Source organism: Nelumbo lutea, chromosome 6 (genome assembly GCF_056320005.1).
Source record: "Nelumbo lutea isolate HS-2025 chromosome 6, American lotus-T2T, whole genome shotgun sequence".
Classification (NCBI taxonomy): domain Eukaryota; kingdom Viridiplantae; phylum Streptophyta; class Magnoliopsida; order Proteales; family Nelumbonaceae; genus Nelumbo; species Nelumbo lutea.
In genome coordinates this window covers 48,620,187-48,642,208 of record NC_142689.1, presented here as the reverse complement: position 1 = coordinate 48,642,208, position 22,022 = coordinate 48,620,187, and positions in this window count along the sequence as shown.

The following is a 22,022-nucleotide window of genomic DNA, read 5'->3' as shown; positions in this document are numbered from 1 at the left end:
TTTGATAAAATTAAATCATTTAGTAAATTAAATAAATAAATTTTTTTAACTTATTAAATTAAATAAATAAATAAATTGGTGAGGAAATAAGAGAGTAAGAAACAATAACGCTTTCCTCGTCGGCTCAACTCAAGAGATAGGTCTAATGGTTGGGTCGGGCTCAAAGTTGGGCTTCAATATATTCTATTGAATAAAGACAAAGTCCAACCCAAACTTGGCACTGCCTGTGAACCAACCTTCTTAATTTGTTAATAAATGATTAATTAATGAAGACAATTAGTTAATTAAATAAATAAAAATCTATGGATAAGAACTTTTTTATTTTGTAAAATATATAATTGAATAATTCAATTTAATAAAATAAAAAAATATCCAAGCTACCTAGACCAATCCCCACCTGTTGACAACCCTTAAATATTGGACACCGAGCAGTAAGATAGAGAGGGACATAATTAAATAATCTAGTAAATAAAGTCAATAAAATATTTTAACTATTTAAAATAAGTAAATAAATAATTATGCAACAAAAAATCCGAGCTTTATATGATGGTCGAGCACATGCTAAAAATCTAGGCTTGCTGGTTCGTCTAGGCTTACACGGGCCATAATAAGTTCTGCTGATATAAAGGCAAAGCCCAAACCAGACGTGGCCCAACCAATGAAAAGGTTTAACCCCAACCGATACCTATCCAATTTATAAACCTAAATATTTTGCTCGGGTTGGGGGGGAATGTATGGATTATTAACTACTTGAATAATTTAATAAATTAAATAAATAGGAAACTATGGATACCAATTTAGTTAATTTTGTAAAATAACTAATGATTAATTTGGTTTAGTAAAATAAATAAATAAAATTACATTTAGTATTGGCACGGGACAGGTACATCCTATCCCATATTCACAAAACATATTAGTTAACCTTAAAATAGTCTCTAGGAGGGAGAGAGAGAGAGAGAAATAATTTGTTAGGAAAATAATTAATTAATTAGTTAATTAAAGAATTCAGTAAATTAAGTAAATAGAAATCTATGGATAATAATTTACTTAATTTTATAAAATAGATAAATCAATAGTTAACTTTAACAAAAAAGCATAAATAAATATTCACTTGTGATTGGTGCAAGACTAGTCCAAGCTATCCCCAACCAAACTTGCACCATTGACAACCGTAAGTATTGGTAACATGTTGAATTAAATAAATAAAACTTTATAGAGAAGAAATTTTTTAATATATTAAAATACATTGTTCAAAAAGTAAATCATTAATTAGATGAACAATTTAGTTATGTAAATAAATAAAACCTATGGATAATAATTTACTTACTTTTGGTAAAATAAATAAATATCCAAACTATCTAGATCCAAACCCAACCCATTCACAACCCTAAATATGTAACTCAGGAGGGAGAGAGAGAGAGAGAGAGAGAAATAATTTGTTTATAAAGTAAATTAATTTAGTAAGTTCAGTAAATAATTTTTAACTTAATAGCATAACTAAATAAGTAATTAGGTGAGAAAATGAGAGGAACAAGGAATTTCCTCACCATGATTCAGGCTCTATATGAACTTTAAGCTCATGCTCACGATGTAGGCTCGAAGTTCAACCTGGACTTAGACTTGCGCATAAATATGTTCTTTTGTTCTCGTTAATAATTTTAATCCAAGCTGAGACCTAACCTACTAATAGCCCTAAATATTAGGCTTAGGGAGAGAGATCGAAATAGCAAAATATTTAAATAAATGATTAATTACTTGAATAATTTTGTAAATTAAAAAATAGAAATCTATGGATAATGTTTTACTAAATTTTGTAAAATAAACAAATCAAAATTTTAATTTAATAAAATTACTATATACTCATTTATTATTGGGTGTCGGGTAGAATCAAATAAATAAAAATTTATACATATTAGTTTATCTAAAGTATTTAAATATATAAACGAATAATTTAGTTAGGTAAAATAAATAAAATTTCATTAATCATTCGGACGGGATAGGTACATTCTGTACCACACTAGACCGAACTCGTTGATAACCCAAAAAATAAGGATCCAGAGAAAGAGAAAAAATAATTTTTTAACCTAAATAATAAAATCATTATATAATGATCAATTCATTTAGTAAAATAAAAAATAAATATCCAATCTATCTAAAACCGAGCCCGGCCCATTGATAACCCAAAATATTAGACTTGGGAAGGGAGAGATATAATGAAATAATTTTTTGATAAAATTAAATCATTTAGTAAATTAAATAAATAATTTTTTTTAACTTACTAAATTAAATAAATAAATAAATTGCTGAGGAAATAAGAGAGTAAGAAACAATAACGCTTTCCTCGTCGGCTCAACTCAAGAAATAGGTCTAATGGTTGGGTCGGGCTCAAAGTTGGGCTTCAATATATTCTATTGAATAAAGACAAAGTCCAACCCAAACTTGGCACTGCCTGTGAACCAACCTTCTTAATTTGTTAATAAATGATTAATTAATGAAGACAATTAGTTAATTAAATAAATAAAAATCTATGGATAAGAACTTTTTTATTTTGTAAAATATATAATTGAATAATTCAATTTAATAAAAGAAAAAAATATCCAAGCTACCTAGACCAATCCCCACCTGTTGACAACCCTTAAATATTGGACACCGAGCAGTAAGATAGAGAGGGACATAATTAAATAATCTAGTAAATTAAATCAATAAAATATTTTAACTATTTAAAATAAGTAAATAAATAATTATGCAACAAAAAATCCGACCTTTATATGATAGTCGAGCACATGCTAAAAATCTAGGCTTGATGGTTGGTCTAGGCTTACACTTTGGGCTTAATAAGTTCTGTTGATATAAAGGCAAAGCCCAAACCAGACGTGGCCCAACCAATGAAAAGGTTTAACCCCAACCGATACCTATCGAATTTATAAACCTAAATATTTTGCTCGGGTTGGGGGGGAATGTATGGATTATTAACTACTTGAATAATTTAATAAATTAAATAAATAGGAAACTATGGATACCAATTTAGTTAATTTTGTAAAATAACTAATGATTAATTTGGTTTAATAAAATAAATAAATAAAATTACATTTAGTATTGGCACGGGACAGGTACATCCTATCCCATATTCACAAAACATATTAGTTAACCTTAAAATAGTCTCTAGGAGAGAGAGAGAGAGAGAGAAATAATTTGTTAGGAAAATAATTAATTAATTAGTTAATTAAAGAATTCAGTAAATTAAGTAAATAGAAATCTATGGATAATAATTTACTTAATTTTATAAAATAGATAAATCAATAGTTAACTTTAACAAAAAAGCATAAATAAATATTCACTTGTGATTGGTGCAAGACTAGTCCAAGCTATCCCCAACCAAACTTGCACCATTGACAACCGTAAGTATTGGTAACATGTTGAATTAAATAAATAAAACTTTATAGAGAAGAAATTTTTTAATATATTAAAACAAATAAATGAATAATTTAATTTAGTAAAATAAATAAATAAAATTTCAGTTATTATTGGGGCAAGACATGTACAACCTATTCGACACCAGAACTAATACATTGTTCAAAAAGTAAATCATTAATTAGATGAACAATTTAGTTATGTAAATAAATAAAACCTATGGATAATAATTTACTTACTTTTGGTAAAATAAATAAATATCCAAACTATCTAGATCCAAACCCAACCCATTCACAACCCTAAATATGTAACTCAGGAGGGAGAGAGAGAGAGAGAGAGAGAGAGAGAGAGAGAGAGAAATAATTTGTTTATAAAGTAAATTAATTTAGTAAGTTCAGTAAATAATTTTTAACTTAATAGCATAACTAAATAAGTAATTAGGTGAGAAAATGAGAGGAACAAGGAATTTCCTCACCACGATTCAGGCTCTATATGAACTTTAAGCTCATGCTCACGATGTAGGCTCGAAGTTCAACCTGGACTTAGACTTGCGCATAAATATGTTCTTTTGTTCTCGTTAATAATTTTAATCCAAGCTGAGACCTAACCTACTAATAGCCCTAAATATTAGGCTTAGGGAGAGAGATCGAAATAGCAAAATATTTAAATAAATGATTAATTACTTGAATAATTTTGTAAATTAAAAAATAGAAATCTATGGATAATATTTTACTAAATTTTGTAAAATAAACAAATCAAAAATTTAATTTAATAAAATTACTATATACTCATTTATTATTGGGTGTCGGGTTGAATCAAATAAATAAAAATTTATACATATTAGTTTATCTAAAGTATTTAAATATATAAACGAATAATTTAGTTTAGTAAAATAAATAAAATTTCATTAATCATTCGGACGGGATAGGTACATTCTGTACCACACTAGACCGAACTCGTTGATAACCCAAAAAATAAGGATCCAGAGAAAGAGAAAAATAAGTTTTTAACTAATTTATTAACCTAAATAATAAAATCATTATATAATGATCAATTCATTTAGTAAAATAAAAAATAAATATCCAATCTATCTAAAACCTAGCCCGGCCCATTGATAACCCAAAATATTAGACTTGGGAAGGGAGAGATATAATGAAATAATTTTTTGATAAAATTAAATCATTTAGTAAATTAAATAAATAAATTTTTTTAACTTACTAAATTAAATAAATAAATAAATTGGTGAGGAAATAAGAGAGTAATAAACAATAACGCTTTCCTCGTCGGCTCAACTCAAGAGATAGGTCTAACGGTTGGGTCGGGCTCAAAGTTGGGCTTCAATATATTCTATTGAATAAAGACAAAGTCCAACCCAAACTTGGCACTGCCTGTGAACCAACCTTCTTAATTTGTTAATAAATGATTAATTAATGAAGACAATTAGTTAATTAAATAAATAAAAATCTATGGATAAGAACTTTTTTATTTTGTAAAATATATAATTGAATAATTCAATTTAATAAAAGAAAAAAATATCCAAGCTACCTAGACCAATCCCCACCTGTTGACAACCCTTAAATATTGGACACCGAGCAGTAAGATAGAGAGGGACATAATTAAATAATCTAGTAAATTAAATCAATAAAATATTTTAACTATTTAAAATAAGTAAATAAATAATTATGCAACAAAAAATCCGAGCTTTATATGATGGTCGAGCACATGCTAAAAATCTAGGCTTGATGGTTGGTCTAGGCTTACACTTTGGGCTTAATAAGTTCTGTTGATATAAAGGCAAAGCCCAAACCAGACGTGGCCCAACCAATGAAAAGGTTTAACCCCAACCGATACCTATCGAATTTATAAACCTAAATATTTTGCTCGGGTTGGGGGGGAATGTATGGATTATTAACTACTTGAATAATTTAATAAATTAAATAAATAGGAAACTATGGATACCAATTTAGTTAATTTTGTAAAATAACTAATGATTAATTTGGTTTAGTAAAATAAATAAATAAAATTACATTTAGTATTGGCACGGGACAGGTACATCCTATCCCATATTCACAAAACATATTAGTTAACCTTAAAATAGTCTCTAGGAGAGAGAGAGAGAGAGAGAGAAATAATTTGTTAGGAAAATAATTAATTAATTAGTTAATTAAAGAATTCAGTAAATTAAGTAAATAGAAATCTATGGATAATAATTTACTTAATTTTATAAAATAGATAAATCAATAGTTAACTTTAACAAAAAAGCATAAATAAATATTCACTTGTGATTGGTGCAAGACTAGTCCAAGCTATCCCCAACCAAACTTGCACCATTGACAACCGTAAGTATTGGTAACATGTTGAATTAAATAAATAAAACTTTATAGAGAATAAATTTTTTAATATATTAAAACAAATAAATGAATAATTTAATTTAGTAAAATAAATAAATAAAATTTCAGTTATTATTGGGGCAAGACATGTACAACCTATTCGACACCAGAACTAATACATTGTTCAAAAAGTAAATCATTAATTAGATGAACAATTTAGTTATGTAAATAAATAAAACCTATGGATAATAATTTACTTACTTTTGGTAAAATAAATAAATATCCAAACTATCTAGATCCAAACCCAACCCATTCACAACCCTAAATATGTAACTCAGGAGGGAGAGAGAGAGAGAGAGAGAGAGAGAGAGAGAGAGAGAGAAATAATTTGTTTATAAAGTAAATTAATTTAGTAAGTTCAGTAAATAATTTTTAACTTAATAGCATAACTAAATAAGTAATTAGGTGAGAAAATGAGAGGAACAAGGAATTTCCTCACCATGATTCAGGCTCTATATGAACTTTAAGCTCATGCTCACGATGTAGGCTCGAAGTTCAACCTGGACTTAGACTTGCGCATAAATATGTTCTTTTGTTCTCGTTAATAATTTTAATCCAAGCTGAGACCTAACCTACTAATAGCCCTAAATATTAGGCTTAGGGAGAGAGATCGAAATAGCAAAATATTTAAATAAATGATTAATTACTTGAATAATTTTGTAAATTAAAAAATAGAAATCTATGGATAATATTTTACTAAATTTTGTAAAATAAACAAATCAAAATTTTAATTTAATAAAATTACTATATACTCATTTATTATTGGGTGTCGGGTTGAATCAAATAAATAAAAATTTATACATATTAGTTTATCTAAAGTATTTAAATATATAAACGAATAATTTAGTTTAGTAAAATAAATAAAATTTCATTAATCATTCGGACGGGATAGGTACATTCTGTACCACACTAGACCGAACTCGTTGATAACCCAAAAAATAAGGATCCAGAGAAAGAGAAAAATAAGTTTTTAACTAATTTATTAACCTAAATAATAAAATCATTATATAATGATCAATTCATTTAGTAAAATAAAAAATAAATATCCAATCTATCTAAAACCTAGCCCGGCCCATTGATAACCCAAAATATTAGACTTGGGAAGGGAGAGATATAATGAAATAATTTTTTGATAAAATTAAATCATTTAGTAAATTAAATAAATAAATTTTTTTAACTTACTAAATTAAATAAATAAATAAATTGGTGAGGAAATAAGAGAGTAAGAAACAATAACGCTTTCCTCGTCGGCTCAACTCAAGAGATAGGTCTAATGGTTGGGTCGGGCTCAAAGTTGGGCTTCAATATATTCTATTGAATAAAGACAAAGTCCAACCCAAACTTGGCACTGCCTGTGAACCAACCTTCTTAATTTGTTAATAAATGATTAATTAATGAAGACAATTAGTTAATTAAATAAATAAAAATCTATGGATAAGAACTTTTTTATTTTGTAAAATATATAATTGAATAATTCAATTTAATAAAAGAAAAAAATATCCAAGCTACCTAGACCAATCCCCACCTGTTGACAACCCTTAAATATTGGACACCGAGCAGTAAGATAGAGAGGGACATAATTAAATAATCTAGTAAATTAAATCAATAAAATATTTTAACTATTTAAAATAAGTAAATAAATAATTATGCAACAAAAAATCCGAGCTTTATATGATGGTCGAGCACATGCTAAAAATCTAGGCTTGATGGTTGGTCTAGGCTTACACTTTGGGCTTAATAAGTTCTGTTGATATAAAGGCAAAGCCCAAACCAGACGTGGCCCAACCAATGAAAAGGTTTAACCCCAACCGATACCTATCGAATTTATAAACCTAAATATTTTGCTCGGGTTGGGGGGGAATGTATGGATTATTAACTACTTGAATAATTTAATAAATTAAATAAATAGGAAACTATGGATACCAATTTAGTTAATTTTGTAAAATAACTAATGATTAATTTGGTTTAGTAAAATAAATAAATAAAATTACATTTAGTATTGGCACGGGACAGGTACATCCTATCCCATATTCACAAAACATATTAGTTAACCTTAAAATAGTCTCTAGGAGAGAGAGAGAGAGAGAGAAATAATTTGTTAGGAAAATAATTAATTAATTAGTTAATTAAAGAATTCAGTAAATTAAGTAAATAGAAATCTATGGATAATAATTTACTTAATTTTATAAAATAGATAAATCAATAGTTAACTTTAACAAAAAAGCATAAATAAATATTCACTTGTGATTGGTGCAAGACTAGTCCAAGCTATCCCCAACCAAACTTGCACCATTGACAACCGTAAGTATTGGTAACATGTTGAATTAAATAAATAAAACTTTATAGAGAAGAAATTTTTTAATATATTAAAACAAATAAATGAATACATTGTTCAAAAAGTAAATCATTAATTAGATGAACAATTTAGTTATGTAAATAAATAAAACCTATGGATAATAATTTAATTACTTTTGGTAAAATAAATAAATATCCAAACTATATAGATCCAAACCCAACCCATTCACAACCCTAAATATGTAACTCAGGAGGGAGAGAGAGAGAGAGAGAGAGAGAGAGAGAAATAATTTGTTTATAAAGTAAATTAATTTAGTAAGTTCAGTAAATAATTTTTAACTTAATAGCATAACTAAATAAGTAATTAGGTGAGAAAATGAGAGGAACAAGGAATTTCCTCACCATGATTCTGGCTCTATATGAACTTTAAGCTCATGCTCACGATGTAGGCTCGAAGTTCAACCTAGACTTAGACTTGCGCATAAATATGTTCTTTTGTTCTCGTTAATAATTTTAATCCAAGCTGAGACCTAACCTACTAATAGCCCTAAATATTAGGCTTAGGGAGAGAGATCGAAATAGCAAAATATTTAAATAAATGATTAATTACTTGAATAATTTTGTAAATTAAAAAATAGAAATCTATGGATAATGTTTTACTAAATTTTGTAAAATAAACAAATCAAAAATTTAATTTAATAAAATTACTATATACTCATTTATTATTGGGTGTCGGGTAGAATCAAATAAATAAAAATTTATACATATTAGTTTATCTAAAGTATTTAAATATATAAACGAATAATTTAGTTAGGTAAAATAAATAAAATTTCATTAATCATTCGGACGGGATAGGTACATTCTGTACCACACTAGACCGAACTCGTTGATAACCCAAAAAATAAGGATCCAGAGAAAGAGAAAAATAAGTTTTTTAACCTAAATAATAAAATCATTATATAATGATCAATTCATTTAGTAAAATAAAAAATAAATATCCAATCTATCTAAAACCGAGCCCGGCCCATTGATAACCCAAAATATTAGACTTGGGAAGGGAGAGATATAATGAAATAATTTTTTGATAAAATTAAATCATTTAGTAAATTAAATAAATAATTTTTTTTAACTTACTAAATTAAATAAATAAATAAATTGCTGAGGAAATAAGAGAGTAAGAAACAATAACGCTTTCCTCATCGGCTCAACTCAAGAGGTAGGTCCAATGGTTGGGTTGGGCTCAAAGTTGGGCTTCAATATATTCTATTGAATAAAGACAAAGTCCAACCCAAACTTGGCACTGCCTGTGAACCAACCTTCTTAATTTGTTAATAAATGATTAATTAATGAAGACAATTAGTTAATTAAATAAATAAAAATCTATGGATAAGAACTTTTTTATTTTGTAAAATATATAATTGAATAATTTAATTTAATAAAAGAAAAAAATATCCAAGCTACCTAGACCAATCCCCACCTGTTGACAACCCTTAAATATTGGACACCGAGCAGTAAGATAGAGAGGGACATAATTAAATAATCTAGTAAATTAAATCAATAAAATATTTTAACTATTTAAAATAAGTAAATAAATAATTATGCAACAAAAAATCCGAGCTTTATATGATGGTCGAGCACATGCTAAAAATCTAGGCTTGATGGTTGGTCTAGGCTTACACTTTGGGCTTAATAAGTTCTGTTGATATAAAGGCAAAGCCCAAACCAGACGTGGCCCAACCAATGAAAAGGTTTAACCCCAACCGATACCTATCGAATTTATAAACCTAAATATTTTGCTCGGGTTGGGGGGGAATGTATGGATTATTAACTACTTGAATAATTTAATAAATTAAATAAATAGGAAACTATGGATACCAATTTAGTTAATTTTGTAAAATAACTAATGATTAATTTGGTTTAGTAAAATAAATAAATAAAATTACATTTAGTATTGGCACGGGACAGGTACATCCTATCCCATATTCACAAAACATATTAGTTAACCTTAAAATAGTCTCTAGGAGAGAGAGAGAGAGAGAGAGAAATAATTTGTTAGGAAAATAATTAATTAATTAGTTAATTAAAGAATTCAGTAAATTAAGTAAATAGAAATCTATGGATAATAATTTACTTAATTTTATAAAATAGATAAATCAATAGTTAACTTTAACAAAAAAGCATAAATAAATATTCACTTGTGATTGGTGCAAGACTAGTCCAAGCTATCCCCAACCAAACTTGCACCATTGACAACCGTAAGTATTGGTAACATGTTGAATTAAATAAATAAAACTTTATAGAGAATAAATTTTTTAATATATTAAAACAAATAAATGAATAATTTAATTTAGTAAAATAAATAAATAAAATTTCAGTTATTATTGGGGCAAGACATATACAACCTATTCGACACCAGAACTAATACATTGTTCAAAAAGTAAATCATTAATTAGATGAACAATTTAGTTATGTAAATAAATAAAACCTATGGATAATAATTTAATTACTTTTGGTAAAATAAATAAATATCCAAACTATATAGATCCAAACCCAACCCATTCACAACCCTAAATATGTAACTCAGGAGGGAGAGAGAGAGAGAGAGAGAGAGAAATAATTTGTTTATAAAGTAAATTAATTTAGTAAGTTCAGTAAATAATTTTTAACTTAATAGCATAACTAAATAAGTAATTAGGTGAGAAAATGAGAGGAACAAGGAATTTCCTCACCATGATTCTGGCTCTATATGAACTTTAAGCTCATGCTCACGATGTAGGTTCGAAGTTCAACCTAGACTTAGACTTGCGCATAAATATGTTCTTTTGTTCTCGTTAATAATTTTAATCCAAGCTGAGACCTAACCTACTAATAGCCCTAAATATTAGGCTTAGGGAGAGAGATCGAAATAGCAAAATATTTAAATAAATGATTAATTACTTGAATAATTTTGTAAATTAAAAAATAGAAATCTATGGATAATGTTTTACTAAATTTTGTAAAATAAACAAATCAAAAATTTAATTTAATAAAATTACTATATACTCATTTATTATTGGGTGTCGGGTAGAATCAAATAAATAAAAATTTATACATATTAGTTTATCTAAAGTATTTAAATATATAAACGAATAATTTAGTTAGGTAAAATAAATAAAATTTCATTAATCATTCGGACGGGATAGGTACATTCTGTACCACACTAGACCGAACTCGTTGATAACCCAAAAAATAAGGATCCAGAGAAAGAGAAAAATAATTTTTTAACCTAAATAATAAAATCATTATATAATGATCAATTCATTTAGTAAAATAAAAAATAAATATCCAATCTATCTAAAACCGAGCCCGGCCCATTGATAACCCAAAATATTAGACTTGGGAAGGGAGAGATATAATGAAATAATTTTTTGATAAAATTAAATCATTTAGTAAATTAAATAAATAATTTTTTTTAACTTACTAAATTAAATAAATAAATAAATTGCTGAGGAAATAAGAGAGTAAGAAACAATAACGCTTTCCTCATCGGCTCAACTCAAGAGGTAGGTCCAATGGTTGGGTTGGGCTCAAAGTTGGGCTTCAATATATTCTATTGAATAAAGACAAAGTCCAACCCAAACTTGGCACTGCCTGTGAACCAACCTTCTTAATTTGTTAATAAATGATTAATTAATGAAGACAATTAGTTAATTAAATAAATAAAAATCTATGGATAAGAACTTTTTTATTTTGTAAAATATATAATTGAATAATTTAATTTAATAAAAGAAAAAAATATCCAAGCTACCTAGACCAATCCCCACCTGTTGACAACCCTTAAATATTGGACACCGAGCAGTAAGATAGAGAGGGACATAATTAAATAATCTAGTAAATTAAATCAATAAAATATTTTAACTATTTAAAATAAGTAAATAAATAATTATGCAACAAAAAATCCGAGCTTTATATGATGGTCGAGCACATGCTAAAAATCTAGGCTTGATGGTTGGTCTAGGCTTACACTTTGGGCTTAATAAGTTCTGTTGATATAAAGGCAAAGCCCAAACCAGACGTGGCCCAACCAATGAAAAGGTTTAACCCCAACCGATACCTATCGAATTTATAAACCTAAATATTTTGCTCGGGTTGGGGGGGAATGTATGGATTATTAACTACTTGAATAATTTAATAAATTAAATAAATAGGAAACTATGGATACCAATTTAGTTAATTTTGTAAAATAACTAATGATTAATTTGGTTTAGTAAAATAAATAAATAAAATTACATTTAGTATTGGCACGGGACAGGTACATCCTATCCCATATTCACAAAACATATTAGTTAACCTTAAAATAGTCTCTAGGAGAGAGAGAGAGAGAGAGAAATAATTTGTTAGGAAAATAATTAATTAATTAGTTAATTAAAGAATTCAGTAAATTAAGTAAATAGAAATCTATGGATAATAATTTACTTAATTTTATAAAATAGATAAATCAATAGTTAACTTTAACAAAAAAGCATAAATAAATATTCACTTGTGATTGGTGCAAGACTAGTCCAAGCTATCCCCAACCAAACTTGCACCATTGACAACCGTAAGTATTGGTAACATGTTGAATTAAATAAATAAAACTTTATAGAGAAGAAATTTTTTAATATATTAAAACAAATAAATGAATAATTTAATTTAGTAAAATAAATAAATAAAATTTCAGTTATTATTGGGGCAAGACATGTACAACCTATTCGACACCAGAACTAATACATTGTTCAAAAAGTAAATCATTAATTAGATGAACAATTTAGTTATGTAAATAAATAAAACCTATGGATAATAATTTACTTACTTTTGGTAAAATAAATAAATATCCAAACTATCTAGATCCAAACCCAACCCATTCACAACCCTAAATATGTAACTCAGGAGGGAGAGAGAGAGAGAGAGAGAGAGAGAGAGAAATAATTTGTTTATAAAGTAAATTAATTTAGTAAGTTCAGTAAATAATTTTTAACTTAATAGCATAACTAAATAAGTAATTAGGTGAGAAAATGAGAGGAACAAGGAATTTCCTCACCACGATTCAGGCTCTATATGAACTTTAAGCTCATGCTCACGATGTAGGCTCGAAGTTCAACCTGGACTTAGACTTGCGCATAAATATGTTCTTTTGTTCTCGTTAATAATTTTAATCCAAGCTGAGACCTAACCTACTAATAGCCCTAAATATTAGGCTTAGGGAGAGAGATCGAAATAACAAAATATTTAAATAAATGATTAATTACTTGAATAATTTTGTAAATTAAAAAATAGAAATCTATGGATAATATTTTACTAAATTTTGTAAAATAAACAAATCAAAAATTTAATTTAATAAAATTACTATATACTCATTTATTATTGGGTGTCGGGTTGAATCAAATAAATAAAAATTTATACATAATAGTTTATCTAAAGTATTTAAATATATAAACGAATAATTTAGTTTAGTAAAATAAATAAAATTTCATTAATCATTCGAACGGGATAGGTACATTCTGTACCACACTAGACCGAACTCGTTGATAACCCAAAAAATAAGGATCCAGAGAAAGAGAAAAATAAGTTTTTAACTAATTTATTAACCTAAATAATAAAATCATTATATAATGATCAATTCAATTAGTAAAATAAAAAATAAATATCCAATCTATCTAAAACCTAGCCCGGCCCATTGATAACCCAAAATATTAGACTTGGGAAGGGAGAGATATAATGAAATAATTTTTTGATAAAATTAAATCATTTAGTAAATTAAATAAATAAATTTTTTTAACTTACTAAATTAAATAAATAAATAAATTGGTGAGGAAATAAGAGAGTAATAAACAATAACGCTTTCCTCGTCGGCTCAACTCAAGAGATAGGTCTAACGGTTGGGTCGGGCTCAAAGTTGGGCTTCAATATATTCTATTGAATAAAGACAAAGTCCAACCCAAACTTGGCACTGCCTGTGAACCAACCTTCTTAATTTGTTAATAAATGATTAATTAATGAAGACAATTAGTTAATTAAATAAATAAAAATCTATGGATAAGAACTTTTTTATTTTGTAAAATATATAATTGAATAATTTAATTTAATAAAAGAAAAAAATATCCAAGCTACCTAGACCAATCCCCACCTGTTGACAACCCTTAAATATTGGACACCGAGCAGTAAGATAGAGAGGGACATAATTAAATAATCTAGTAAATTAAATCAATAAAATATTTTAACTATTTAAAATAAGTAAATAAATAATTATGCAACAAAAAATCCGAGCTTTATATGATGGTCGAGCACATGCTAAAAATCTAGGCTTGATGGTTGGTCTAGGCTTACACTTTGGGCTTAATAAGTTCTGTTGATATAAAGGCAAAGCCCAAACCAGACGTGGCCCAACCAATGAAAAGGTTTAACCCCAACCGATACCTATCGAATTTATAAACCTAAATATTTTGCTCGGGTTGGGGGGGAATGTATGGATTATTAACTACTTGAATAATTTAATAAATTAAATAAATAGGAAACTATGGATACCAATTTAGTTAATTTTGTAAAATAACTAATGATTAATTTGGTTTAGTAAAATAAATAAATAAAATTACATTTAGTATTGGCACGGGACAGGTACATCCTATCCCATATTCACAAAACATATTAGTTAACCTTAAAATAGTCTCTAGGAGAGAGAGAGAGAGAGAGAGAAATAATTTGTTAGGAAAATAATTAATTAATTAGTTAATTAAAGAATTCAGTAAATTAAGTAAATAGAAATCTATGGATAATAATTTACTTAATTTTATAAAATAGATAAATCAATAGTTAACTTTAACAAAAAAGCATAAATAAATATTCACTTGTGATTGGTGCAAGACTAGTCCAAGCTATCCCCAACCAAACTTGCACCATTGACAACCGTAAGTATTGGTAACATGTTGAATTAAATAAATAAAACTTTATAGAGAAGAAATTTTTTAATATATTAAAACAAATAAATGAATAATTTAATTTAGTAAAATAAATAAATAAAATTTCAGTTATTATTGGGGCAAGACATGTACAACCTATTCGACACCAGAACTAATACATTGTTCAAAAAGTAAATCATTAATTAGATGAACAATTTAGTTATGTAAATAAATAAAACCTATGGATAATAATTTAATTACTTTTGGTAAAATAAATAAATATCCAAACTATATAGATCCAAACCCAACCCATTCACAACCCTAAATATGTAACTCAGGAGGGAGAGAGAGAGAGAGAGAGAGAGAAGAGAAATAATTTGTTTATAAAGTAAATTAATTTAGTAAGTTCAGTAAATAATTTTTAACTTAATAGCATAACTAAATAAGTAATTAGGTGAGAAAATGAGAGGAACAAGGAATTTCCTCACCATGATTCTGGCTCTATATGAACTTTAAGCTCATGCTCACGATGTAGGTTCGAAGTTCAACCTAGACTTAGACTTGCGCATAAATATGTTCTTTTGTTCTCGTTAATAATTTTAATCCAAGCTGAGACCTAACCTACTAATAGCCCTAAATATTAGGCTTAGGGAGAGAGATCGAAATAGCAAAATATTTAAATAAATGATTAATTACTTGAATAATTTTGTAAATTAAAAAATAGAAATCTATGGATAATGTTTTACTAAATTTTGTAAAATAAACAAATCAAAAATTTAATTTAATAAAATTACTATATACTCATTTATTATTGGGTGTCGGGTTGAATCAAATAAATAAAAATTTATACATATTAGTTTATCTAAAGTATTTAAATATATAAACGAATAATTTAGTTAGGTAAAATAAATAAAATTTCATTAATCATTCGGACGGGATAGGTACATTCTGTACCACACTAGACCGAACTCGTTGATAACCCAAAAAATAAGGATCCAGAGAAAGAGAAAAATAAGTTTTTATTAATTTATTAACCTAAATAATAAAATCATTATATAATGATCAATTCATTTAGTAAAATAAAAAATAAATATCCAATCTATCTAAAACCGAGCCCGGCCCATTGATAACCCAAAATATTAGACTTGGGAAGGGAGAGATATAATGAAATAATTTTTTGATAAAATTAAATCATTTAGTAAATTAAATAAATAATTTTTTTTAACTTACTAAATTAAATAAATAAATAAATTGCTGAGGAAATAAGAGAGTAAGAAACAATAACGCTTTCCTCATCGGCTCAACTCAAGAGGTAGGTCCAATGGTTGGGTTGGGCTCAAAGTTGGGCTTCAATATATTCTATTGAATAAAGACAAAGTCCAACCCAAACTTGGCACTGCCTGTGAACCAACCTTCTTAATTTGTTAATAAATGATTAATTAATGAAGACAATTAGTTAATTAAATAAATAAAAATCTATGGATAAGAACTTTTTTATTTTGTAAAATATATAATTGAATAATTTAATTTAATAAAAGAAAAAAATATCCAAGCTACCTAGACCAATCCCCACCTGTTGACAACCCTTAAATATTGGACACCGAGCAGTAAGATAGAGAGGGACATAATTAAATAATCTAGTAAATTAAATCAATAAAATATTTTAACTATTTAAAATAAGTAAATAAATAATTATGCAACAAAAAATCCGAGCTTTATATGATGGTCGAGCACATGCTAAAAATCTAGGCTTGATGGTTGGTCTAGGCTTACACTTTGGGCTTAATAAGTTCTGTTGATATAAAGGCAAAGCCCAAACCAGACGTGGCCCAACCAATGAAAAGGTTTAACCCCAACCGATACCTATCGAATTTATAAACCTAAATATTTTGCTCGGGTTGGGGGGGAATGTATGGATTATTAACTACTTGAATAATTTAATAAATTAAATAAATAGGAAACTATGGATACCAATTTAGTTAATTTTGTAAAATAACTAATGATTAATTTGGTTTAGTAAAATAAATAAATAAAATTACATTTAGTATTGGCACGGGACAGGTACATCCTATCCCATATTCACAAAACATATTAGTTAACCTTAAAATAGTCTCTAGGAGAGAGAGAGAGAGAGAGAGAAATAATTTGTTAGGAAAATAATTAATTAATTAGTTAATTAAAGAATTCAGTAAATTAAGTAAATAGAAATCTATGGATAATAATTTACTTAATTTTATAAAATAGATAAATCAATAGTTAACTTTAACAAAAAAGCATAAATAAATATTCACTTGTGATTGGTGCAAGACTAGTCCAAGCTATCCCCAACCAAACTTGCACCATTGACAACCGTAAGTATTGGTAACATGTTGAATTAAATAAATAAAACTTTATAGAGAAGAAATTTTTTAATATATTAAAACAAATAAATGAATAATTTAATTTAGTAAAATAAATAAATAAAATTTCAGTTATTATTGGGGCAAGACATGTACAACCTATTCGACACCAGAACTAATACATTGTTCAAAAAGTAAATCATTAATTAGATGAACAATTTAGTTATGTAAATAAATAAAACCTATGGATAATAATTTACTTACTTTTGGTAAAATAAATAAATATCCAAACTATCTAGATCCAAACCCAACCCATTCACAACCCTAAATATGTAACTCAGGAGGGAGAGAGAGAGAGAGAGAGAGAGAGAGAGAGAGAGAGAGAGAGAAATAATTTGTTTATAAAGTAAATTAATTTAGTAAGTTCAGTAAATAATTTTTAACTTAATAGCATAACTAAATAAGTAATTAGGTGAGAAAATGAGAGGAACAAGGAATTTCCTCACCACGATTCAGGCTCTATATGAACTTTAAGCTCATGCTCACGATGTAGGCTCGAAGTTCAACCTGGACTTAGACTTGCGCATAAATATGTTCTTTTGTTCTCGTTAATAATTTTAATCCAAGCTGAGACCTAACCTACTAATAGCCCTAAATATTAGGCTTAGGGAGAGAGATCGAAATAACAAAATATTTAAATAAATGATTAATTACTTGAATAATTTTGTAAATTAAAAAATAGAAATCTATGGATAATATTTTACTAAATTTTGTAAAATAAACAAATCAAAAATTTAATTTAATAAAATTACTATATACTCATTTATTATTGGGTGTCGGGTTGAATCAAATAAATAAAAATTTATACATAATAGTTTATCTAAAGTATTTAAATATATAAACGAATAATTTAGTTTAGTAAAATAAATAAAATTTCATTAATCATTCGAACGGGATAGGTACATTCTGTACCACACTAGACCGAACTCGTTGATAACCCAAAAAATAAGGATCCAGAGAAAGAGAAAAATAAGTTTTTAACTAATTTATTAACCTAAATAATAAAATCATTATATAATGATCAATTCAATTAGTAAAATAAAAAATAAATATCCAATCTATCTAAAACCTAGCCCGGCCCATTGATAACCCAAAATATTAGACTTGGGAAGGGAGAGATATAATGAAATAATTTTTTGATAAAATTAAATCATTTAGTAAATTAAATAAATAAATTTTTTTAACTTACTAAATTAAATAAATAAATAAATTGGTGAGGAAATAAGAGAGTAATAAACAATAACGCTTTCCTCGTCGGCTCAACTCAAGAGATAGGTCTAACGGTTGGGTCGGGCTCAAAGTTGGGCTTCAATATATTCTATTGAATAAAGACAAAGTCCAACCCAAACTTGGCACTGCCTGTGAACCAACCTTCTTAATTTGTTAATAAATGATTAATTAATGAAGACAATTAGTTAATTAAATAAATAAAAATCTATGGATAAGAACTTTTTTATTTTGTAAAATATATAATTGAATAATTCAATTTAATAAAAGAAAAAAATATCCAAGCTACCTAGACCAATCCCCACCTGTTGACAACCCTTAAATATTGGACACCGAGCAGTAAGATAGAGAGGGACATAATTAAATAATCTAGTAAATTAAATCAATAAAATATTTTAACTATTTAAAATAAGTAAATAAATAATTATGCAACAAAAAATCCGAGCTTTATATGATGGTCGAGCACATGCTAAAAATCTAGGCTTGATGGTTGGTCTAGGCTTACACTTTGGGCTTAATAAGTTCTGTTGATATAAAGGCAAAGCCCAAACCAGACGTGGCCCAACCAATGAAAAGGTTTAACCCCAACCGATACCTATCGAATTTATAAACCTAAATATTTTGCTCGGGTTGGGGGGGAATGTATGGATTATTAACTACTTGAATAATTTAATAAATTAAATAAATAGGAAACTATGGATACCAATTTAGTTAATTTTGTAAAATAACTAATGATTAATTTGGTTTAGTAAAATAAATAAATAAAATTACATTTAGTATTGGCACGGGACAGGTACATCCTATCCCATATTCACAAAACATATTAGTTAACCTTAAAATAGTCTCTAGGAGAGAGAGAGAGAGAGAGAAATAATTTGTTAGGAAAATAATTAATTAATTAGTTAATTAAAGAATTCAGTAAATTAAGTAAATAGAAATCTATGGATAATAATTTACTTAATTTTATAAAATAGATAAATCAATAGTTAACTTTAACAAAAAAGCATAAATAAATATTCACTTGTGATTGGTGCAAGACTAGTCCAAGCTATCCCCAACCAAACTTGCACCATTGACAACCGTAAGTATTGGTAACATGTTGAATTAAATAAATAAAACTTTATAGAGAAGAAATTTTTTAATATATTAAAACAAATAAATGAATAATTTAATTTAGTAAAATAAATAAATAAAATTTCAGTTATTATTGGGGCAAGACATGTACAACCTATTCGACACCAGAACTAATACATTGTTCAAAAAGTAAATCATTAATTAGATGAACAATTTAGTTATGTAAATAAATAAAACCTATGGATAATAATTTACTTACTTTTGGTAAAATAAATAAATATCCAAACTATATAGATCCAAACCCAACCCATTCACAACCCTAAATATGTAACTCAGGAGGGAGAGAGAGAGAGAGAGAGAGAAATAATTTGTTTATAAAGTAAATTAATTTAGTAAGTTCAGTAAATAATTTTTAACTTAATAGCATAACTAAATAAGTAATTAGGTGAGAAAATGAGAGGAACAAGGAATTTCCTCACCATGATTCTGGCTCTATATGAACTTTAAGCTCATGCTCACGATGTAGGTTCGAAGTTCAACCTAGACTTAGACTTGCGCATAAATATGTTCTTTTGTTCTCGTTAATAATTTTAATCCAAGCTGAGACCTAACCTACTAATAGCCCTAAATATTAGGCTTAGGGAGAGAGATCGAAATAGCAAAATATTTAAATAAATGATTAATTACTTGAATAATTTTGTAAATTAAAAAATAGAAATCTATGGATAATGTTTTACTAAATTTTGTAAAATAAACAAATCAAAAATTTAATTTAATAAAATTACTATATACTCATTTATTATTGGGTGTCGGGTAGAATCAAATAAATAAAAATTTATACATATTAGTTTATCTAAAGTATTTAAATATATAAACGAATAATTTAGTTAGGTAAAATAAATAAAATTTCATTAATCATTCGGACGGGATAGGTACATTCTGTACCACACTAGACCGAACTCGTTGATAACCCAAAAAATAAGGATCCAGAGAAAGAGAAAAATAAGTTTTTAACTAATTTATTAACCTAAATAATAAAATCATTATATAATGATCAATTCATTTAGTAAAATAAAAAATAAATATCCAATCTATCTAAAACCTAGCCCGGCCCATTGATAACCCAAAATATTAGACTTGGGAAGGGAGAGATATAATGAAATAATTTTTTGATAAAATTAAATCATTTAGTAAATTAAATAAATAAATTTTTTTAACTTACTAAATTAAATAAATAAATAAATTGGTGAGGAAATAAGAGAGTAATAAACAATAACGCTTTCCTCGTCGGCTCAACTCAAGAGATAGGTCTAACGGTTGGGTCGGGCTCAAAGTTGGGCTTCAATATATTCTATTGAATAAAGACAAAGTCCAACCCAAACTTGGCACTGCCTGTGAACCAACCTTCTTAATTTGTTAATAAATGATTAATTAATGAAGACAATTAGTTAATTAAATAAATAAAAATCTATGGATAAGAACTTTTTTATTTTGTAAAATATATAATTGAATAATTCAATTTAATAAAAGAAAAAAATATCCAAGCTACCTAGACCAATCCCCACCTGTTGACAACCCTTAAATATTGGACACCGAGCAGTAAGATAGAGAGGGACATAATTAAATAATCTAGTAAATTAAATCAATAAAATATTTTAACTATTTAAAATAAGTAAATAAATAATTATGCAACAAAAAATCCGAGCTTTATATGATGGTCGAGCACATGCTAAAAATCTAGGCTTGATGGTTGGTCTAGGCTTACACTTTGGCCTTAATAAGTTCTGTTGATATAAAGGCAAAGCCCAAACCAGACGTGGCCCAACCAATGAAAAGGTTTAACCCCAACCGATACCTATCGAATTTATAAACCTAAATATTTTGCTCGGGTTGGGGGGGAATGTATGGATTATTAACTACTTGAATAATTTAATAAATTAAATAAATAGGAAACTATGGATACCAATTTAGTTAATTTTGTAAAATAACTAATGATTAATTTGGTTTAGTAAAATAAATAAATAAAATTACATTTAGTATTGGCACGGGACAGGTACATCCTATCCCATATTCACAAAACATATTAGTTAACCTTAAAATAGTCTCTAGGAGAGAGAGAGAGAGAGAGAGAAATAATTTGTTAGGAAAATAATTAATTAATTAGTTAATTAAAGAATTCAGTAAATTAAGTAAATAGAAATCTATGGATAATAATTTACTTAATTTTATAAAATAGATAAATCAATAGTTAACTTTAACAAAAAAGCATAAATAAATATTCACTTGTGATTGGTGCAAGACTAGTCCAAGCT